Genomic DNA, 8,426 nt, shown 5'->3' on the forward strand with positions numbered 1-8,426 from the left:
AAAAGATTCCATTTCAAATGCAATTTTTACATCTACTTTGCTAAATCTTATTCAAATAGGAAAGTGAAACATAAATTTAAGTTCTCTGTGTTGTCATCTTAATTTTGCAAACTGTTTTTCTAGATATGAAACATTAGTGGAAGTCTCCTTTTATTTTTCTTATTTTAGGCTTGTCTGATTCATTCAGAATACATCATGAACTTCAACATGCCTTTCATTTTCATGTTCTTTCTAAATGCAATCCTAATATTTTCTCAGAACAACTGGAGGAAACAAATCTGTTAAAATTTGCTGGGTAAATGCTAGCCAGGATGATGGAAGACTGGAGAGACTGTTTGTTCTCTCTCTCTCTCCCGCCCTCCCTCTCTCTCTCTCCCTCCCTCCCTCCCTCCCTCCCCCACTCTCCTCCCCTCTCCCATCCCAAAATAGGCTGTTTTCGAAGAATAAGGGATACTTTAGGCTGTTTTGCAGTCTAGCTCCTTGGTTTCAGCTTCAATATCAGCAGAGCTTCAGCAACCCTACCTCCACTAGGCCGATACGATCCCATAGATTAGGCCTCCTCTGAATTCCATCAGCCGGCCAATGTCGGCTGGCAACTACCCAGAGGAGAGCCTTCTCGGTGGCTGCTCCGACCCTCTGGAACGAACTCCCCGTGGAGATTCGTACCCTCACCACCCTCCAGACCTTCCGCGTCGCCCTTAAGTCCTGGCTGTCCCGACAGGCCTGGGGCTAAAGATTTCAACCTCACTCGAATTGTATGACTGTTGTGTTTTTAATGATGTATTGTTTTTTATGTTATGACTTGTTTGTCCTCCCTCCCCTTGAGTTGTGAGCCGCCCTGAGTCCCCCCAGGGAAAAGGGCGGCATACAAATAAAGCATCTCAATCTCATCTCTCTCAATCTTTTAGCTGCTGCTTCTAAATGCATAGCCAGTCTGTAATACGGCCTCCTTCATTAGTGATTTAATCAATGATGAGAAAGCTGATGTGGCATGTATCACAAAAACTGGTTGTCTTTGGAAGAGGATAACCCTTTTAGATTTATGCATAGCTGGGTTTCAGGTGTGGCATCAGCCAAGACTTGGGAGCAGGAGTGAGGGTATGGTAAAGGAATCGCTCAGAGGTGGGTTCCTACCAGTTCGCACCTGTTCGGTAGAACCAGTTCGTCAAACCTACCGAACCAGTTAGAAGAGGTTCCACCAGTGGACCCGGAAAGCAGGCCACACCTACAGAAGAGGTTCCAAAAATTTTTGAAACCCACCACTAGAATCGCTCATGGCTCACAGGTTCTGAGATGTGAGACCTGGTTTCTTAAGATGGTCTCTAGGGGTCAGTTGGAACTGTTGCTGTAGTGCTGTACCAGCTTCCCCATTGCATAGCAATTTCCCTCCTGAGCTTCTTGAATCCATTTCTGGGTTGGCAACTTTTAGTTATGAGAACTTCCGTCTGCCTTCTCTAGGAGTGGAGCCTGAGGTGGCTTGGGAATTTATGGCCCTCATAATGGCCATGGATCTAGATCAATGGTTCCCAACCTTTCCAGCTTGGCGGTCTGGCCCAGGACATTGGGGCGTGTGAGTGGCAAGTGCACACATGAGTACACAGCTCCATTATAAACACACTATAAGAAGGGCAGATAAGTGGAGGGTGGTTGCATGCAAAACATGCATGCAAATGGAGTTTGGCATGCAAGCATAAGCACACTCCTCTTAAGCAAGCGCCCTCTGCTTGCACAACTGGAGCTTCACACATGTGTATGTGCTTGCCACTGCTTGTGCAGGTGAAGCTTCATGTGCTTGCCCATTGCTCATGCGGCCTGGTTTAAAACAGCCTTACATCAGAATCACTTTCTTTTTTTGCATATTAGAAAGATTTAAGACCTTTCAGACTGGCAAGTTTTTATTATATTCATGAGTTTCTGCCTCCTTAAAAGATGGTGATGTACATTTGATTTTAGGAGTTTCTAAATATATGATGTTTTGGGACAATGCAGCAAAAAGGTGCTTAATATATGGATTTTTGAGAGTTAACAACAGATTAAGAGGCCAGAGAGATTTGGAATTATAGTTTTGAATTATTTAGAAGATATTCTCTCATTGCAAAATTGAGGTTGCTTTCTTTTCTTTTCTTTTTTTAATGATAAAGAGATTTGAAAGCTGGGCGCTAGAGCCAGAGGATAAAGAAAATGGAACAGAAATCCTTAGTGCAAACCTTTGAATATCTTTCAGCCAGGTTTTTGGACAGAACAGATCAAATGCTTGATAAAATTGACAAGAGAATGTTCTAATGAAGTTGTAAAACAAGAACAAGCTGTCATGGAAGTCCATGAAATTAATTTGAAGGGAATTTAAATGTAATACAACCTAGTCAGTTGGATGACTCATACTTTAAAAGAGAAGAACAAATATTAAACCAGGAAACTGATCTGGATATTCCCCCGCCCCCACTTTAGTTAGACAGAGCTCCATTAAGATTTGAAAGGAATTTTTTTTAGATATGGCAAACAAAAGGATACATTTTGCTTATTGATACAAATGAAATTTGTTTAAATTCTGAAGGATTTTCATTTTGAAACACAGATCAGCAGGATAAGTCCTTTAGCTTTTCTGTTTATAGCCTTGTTTCTGGAATTATGCCAGTTTTAGAATCCAAAGAAAGTACAGTGCAGATAGATAAAATATATTTATGTAACATTTTAATGTCAGATAATGATCTATCTATATTACCTTTGAAAAATACATTACAAACTGGAAGTATTGGAAATGAGAACAATAAAAAAGATTGGCACCCTGGACTCCTTCCCAACAAGAATATCTGGGACCCTAGAGCTTGGGGAGAAAAGCTATTAACATGGAACATGATCACAGTGTGTTACATCATGTACGGATGGGAAAAGAGGACAAAGGTTTTTTTTTCTCTTTTTCAAACTCTAGCACCAAAGTTCATCCAAAGAAGTTGATTGTAAGACTTTGGAATGGAGGAAAGAAAGCACTTCTTTGCAACAAACATAATTAACATATAGAATTCATTATGATGAATCATGGTGATTACTACCTATTTTAATGGCTTTAGGAAGACCAGATAAATTTACGGACATTGAAGATTTGAGGATTCAGCATTCCCAATGGGCTGGCTGCAGCATGCCTCTAAATTGTGGCAGGGTAATAATAGCAAGACCAAATTATGTCTTCATTTCCTACCATGAGTACCCAAGCAGCATTAAGTTGGTCACTGCAGGACTAAGATGGGCAGTGGCCTGATCCAACAGGGCTATTCTTATATTCTTAGGTTCTTATTGGACAGAGAACAGAGAACAATAAACAATGTTTAATAAGATGCTGGATGTTTCTGATCTCACTAGCCTTCCAGCCTATCTTCTAATCCATTAATTTTCTCTGCTTCTACTTTCTGTATTCTCACTAACCAGCCACAGGTATCAGTTTTCCAATTCAGCTAATTATCTGTGATCCTGCTTCTTAACTGACTGTTTCTCAACAGACATGCTAACTCCACCCATCATTTCATCTTGGCTTTGCTGTCAATCTTTCTTCTACTCATTCGTCTTCCTTTCAAGTTTATTGAACCATCACTCCTTAATTTATTGCTGTTCTTATGTATATTCAAGGGGCTGCTTTAGAGAGTTTTAGCCCCAGTAGGCTAGCCTAGTCCTATGCTGGACATTAGCAAGATGCTATCTACATGCTGACTATTGCGTTCATAGAATCCCCAACACATACCCATTATCCTTCCTGTCAATCATTTCTTCCACCAGGACAAGAAAAAATGAGTATTAATTCTCTTATCCATCTCTAGGATAAACAAATTTGCATTTTTAGGTATGTATTATATTTAAATGCCCATATGTAGAAGTGTTAGTGATATGACCTGCATAGCAACTGATTAAGATTTTTTTAAAAATAAAGGCTATACTACAGATTCTTGTTTGCTGATATATTTGACAATACGGTGTCATCTAGTGTTGGATACAAGAATAACATTGCATTCATATCCACCAAATATTTTCCATCATCCCATCAAAAATCTCCAAAGCTCTCTACAATTATAATATGCATTTACAAAGAAAGATATCATTTCTAGATCATCTGTATATGTTTTATTAATAGAAATGTCCTTGGATCTTCGAAAATAACTCAGGTATATTCCATTAGTATTCACTTTTCTCTAGTTCTTTTGGAACCTCGTTACTACAAAAATTGTACTTTGATTGGGTGTGACTCTTCTGCCTACAAAATCCTATTGCTGTGACATCACAGCAGAAAATCTAATGGAATCAAGAAAGAAACAGCTGGCACAGGGATCAAAAACTGAAGAAGAATAGAGAATAGTGCATCACCAATGCTTATATATTTGTTCATGTTTATCATGCACTTATAGAAGTATGTGTCCAATAAGGCTGCCAAAAATGTATCCCAATTTTAAATATATATAATTTCAACAGCTTTCTGATAAAATTCTTGTTAGAATATTATGTTGGATTTCTTTTTTAAAAAAAGGTCAGATAAATATTACAAGGACTGAATGAAAAGTAATGCTTCCACTATTATAAGTTTCCAAAAGGTGGTAGCAATAGTGTGTTAGAAGCTCTCATGAGTTCTTTAATATTTGGTGTGTTTTCACCCCATTTCTCTCAGTAGAAAGTTGCTATTGTTCATGAAATGAACAATGTCATTGTTCATGAAATGGAAGCCAACAGTGAATACTAAGCAATGCACTGTAACTGAACTTTTTACAATCGAAGGAGTCCCTCCAACTGATATTAATGGCTAAATGCAGTGGACAACTTGTGACAGCAACCAGAGAGTTTTGCAATGGGAAGGATTGATGAACTGATAAAGGAGAAATTGATGAACCAATTGAGAAAAGTGGCAGATCATACAAATGGAAATTGCCATAAAGCTTGGCATTTCATAGAAATGTGTAGGTCACACTACAAGAATGAAAATGAAAACATTCTTCAGAACATTGTACAGCTGGGGGGAAAAGATGGGCTCATCATTACCTGAAAGCAAAGCACCAGTCCATTGAATAGCATCATGCGATGGAGAAACTTCCTAACAGTGAGGACAATTAACCAGTGGAACAGCTTGCCTTCAGAAATTGTGAGCATTCCATCACTGGAAGTTTTTAAGAAGAGACTAGACAGTCATTTCTCTGAAATGGTATAGGTTTTCCTTCTTCAACAGGGGGCTGAACTAGAAGACTTCCAATGTCCCTTGCAGCTCTATTCTATTCTAAATTCTAAGGTTTCACCTGGGGGGGGCGGAAACCCACAGCCTTCAGCCGAAAAACATGTAGTTATTCTTTGGAGAATGCAAATAGTTATTCACCTGAATGTCCTTTAACCTGGCACTGTTATCAGCTTAGAGTACCACATTCCAATGCTCAAAATGTGGAAACAATAATTGAGCAGAGTACAGAAGCACAGGAAGAAAATTTTGCTGCAACATGACAGTGCTAGACCTCATACCTTAGGAGCCACTCAAGAAGCCATTGTGAAGTTGGATCTCATTGTTTCATTCCATCTATCATACAGGCCAAATCTGGCAATAGCAATAGCAATAGCAGTTAGACTTATATACCACTTCATAGGGCTTTCAGCCCTCTCTAAGCGGTTTACAGAGTCAGCATATTGCCCCCAACAACAATCCGGGTCCTCATTTTACCCACCTCGGAAGGATGGAAGGCTGAGTCAACCCTGAGCCGGTGAGATTTGAACAGCCGAACTGCAGAACTGCAGTCAGCTGAAGTAGCCTGCAGTGCTGCATTTAACCACTGCGCCACCTCGGCAAGCTGTGACCATCACTTTTTCCAGAAACTGGAAGAATACTTTCATGATCATCCATTCGATTCAATAAAGAGGTAAAAAGGACTTCTCAGGGCCTGGTTGAAGAGAAAAAGTATGCAATTTGTTTGTAATAGCTTTAAGAAGCTTCCCCACTGTTAACAAACTGTGTAGTAAATGCTAATGATTATGTGGAGAAATAAATACAGGTAACAAAAAAAATGATTTTGAGGATTATGTTCCTGCTTCATTTATTCAAATATTCCTATTAACACTAAAATTATAGTGGTGAAAATTGGGGCATTACTTTTCATTCAGTTCACATACATAGTTATTTACCGCAATTACTTGGTTTTAGAATATATTAAGTTACTCCTGCTTCTATAACTTGATTCCCTTGTTTCTGAATCAACCTACACATTCAGTTGATGATGTTACTTATTTTCCTGACAGATAAAGAATGAACATGACAGATATCTTTTGAGAAGGATGGCAACCTAATGTTTCTGTGCTAATGCTGCAAGGTTCTACACCATGAAAGAATCCAACACTTACTCATAAAAAAGGTGCTCATATATTGGCCACAATAGTAACCTGAAGGAATGCAGAGAACCAATAGGCTATTGGTAACCCTGGATAGCAATTCTAGGAAAAGCAGAAAACAGCACAGCAGTGTTTTTATTGGATGGTGATGGTGATTGGAGTAGTATAGCATGGCATGGCATAGCATAGCATAGAATAGGATAGCATAGAATGGGATCATACGACTAGAAGGAACCTTGAGGTCTTCTAGTCCAACCTCCTGCCCAAAGGGGTGATGTGAGCATGGTAACTGACTAGAATCAGGGATGGCAGATATATCATATTTAATTTATTGCCATGGATGTTGAACAGATACATATTTAACCTCAAAAGAGGACACTTATAAAAATTGCTGAAATAAGTTGAAAGGAAAGGTCAAGAAGGTTGTATCTGTCTCAAAAAAAAACCCACCTGATAATTGACTCAAACTCAGCTATGATCTAATAAAGTCTTTAGTAATAGTCTTTAGTAATACTTACATAGCATCCTATTCAGTAGCTAGCCTGCCAATTATATAGCTAGTTATGCAGCACAGCTTATGGCAGAAGTTGTGGCATAAGATTACTGCTATGGCCTACCGCATGAACCTCCCTTCATTGATCTGTTTACAACAAATTGAAAAGTGTGTTCTTAATTATTTGACCTGCAGCCGGGGGACACTGGGCTATGATTTGAAGCTGTTCATCCATAATGAATTGGATTCTAGCAAAGAGAATTGGATAAGAGTTGTAACTCAATGAATCTTTGGATGAAATATGGCAAAAGTACTTTCCAAATTCAGATCACTTGTGGATAAAGGGTATATTTGACTGAAAGGGATGATTGGCTACCAGCAGGCAGCCTTTTAAATTGGATCATTTAAGTTCAGCAAATACTGTCTGTCTGTGAGCACACTTATTTTTAGATTTTTGAGCTGCAGGAGTTGCAGCTAAAGTGTTGGATTAAACTAAAAGGGAGCTGAAGATTGTAAATGTCAAAGAAAAATATTATTTTTAAAGGTCAGAAAGGTTTCTTAGAACTTTGGAAGATTACAAAGCTGGATATGGCAAGAGAAGATGTTTGCAGTCAAGACAAATCATGTCTATTTTACTGTATGACAAAGCCATGAGAATACATGAGATTAATTCTTAATAGTAGATCACATTCTCAAAAGTGTATGCGTGAATTCCCTACATCAGGGCTGTCAAACCCGTGGCCTGCGGGTTGGATGCATCACAAGCTGGCAACACCCATGCCCAGTTTAGCGACGGGGCAGGGGGGAGTCATGATACATCACGTGACGACGTGAGTTTGACACTCCCACCCTACATCAATATGTTTAGCTGGGGAATTTCCCATTTTAAGACTAAGGTAGGAGATACAAGTAGTTGTTGACTTACAACCACAATTGAGTCCAAAATTTCTGTTACTAAGTTTGACTGCTGTTAAATCAGTTTTGCCCCATTTTATGACCTTTCTTACCACAGTTGTTAAGTGAATCACTTCAGTTGTTAAGCTAGTAGCATGGTTATTAAGTGAATCTGGCCTCCTCATTGAATTTGCTGGTCAAAAGGTTGCATGACGCAGGACACTGTGCCGCCATCACAATTACATGCCAGTTGCCAAGCATCTAAATTTTGATCCCATAACCATGTGATGGATGCTACAACTGTTGTAAAGTTAAAAAACAGGCATAAGTCTCTTTTTTTCAGTGCTGTTGTGATTTTGAATGGTCACTAAATGAACTGTTGGAAGTCAAAGGCTACTTGTACAAATGTGCCAAGTTTTCCTTAGGGGGAAAAGGTGTGGGATTCTACCAGTTCAGACTGGTTTTGGCGAACCTGTAGCTCCGCCCACCCGCCCCTGCGCTTTACCTATCTTTATCTTCTCAGCTGAATCGCGCAGCAGAGTGGATTCTGCACCTCAGCTGTTTTCCTTCCCAAGCAGCAATCTGGAAGGTAAGTATTTGTTAAATTGTGCATGCAGGTGCAGCGTGCATCCTGGAGTGCACTCAGCGAACCAGTTGTTAAACCGATAGGATCCCACCCCTGGCTGGAACTCTTTTG

The sequence above is a fragment of the Thamnophis sirtalis genome, unplaced genomic scaffold (genome assembly GCF_051295495.1).
Source record: "Thamnophis sirtalis isolate CommonGarterSnake01/CBP01778 unplaced genomic scaffold, rThaSir2_p1.2 scaffold_1, whole genome shotgun sequence".
NCBI classification, from domain to species: domain Eukaryota; kingdom Metazoa; phylum Chordata; class Lepidosauria; order Squamata; family Natricidae; genus Thamnophis; species Thamnophis sirtalis.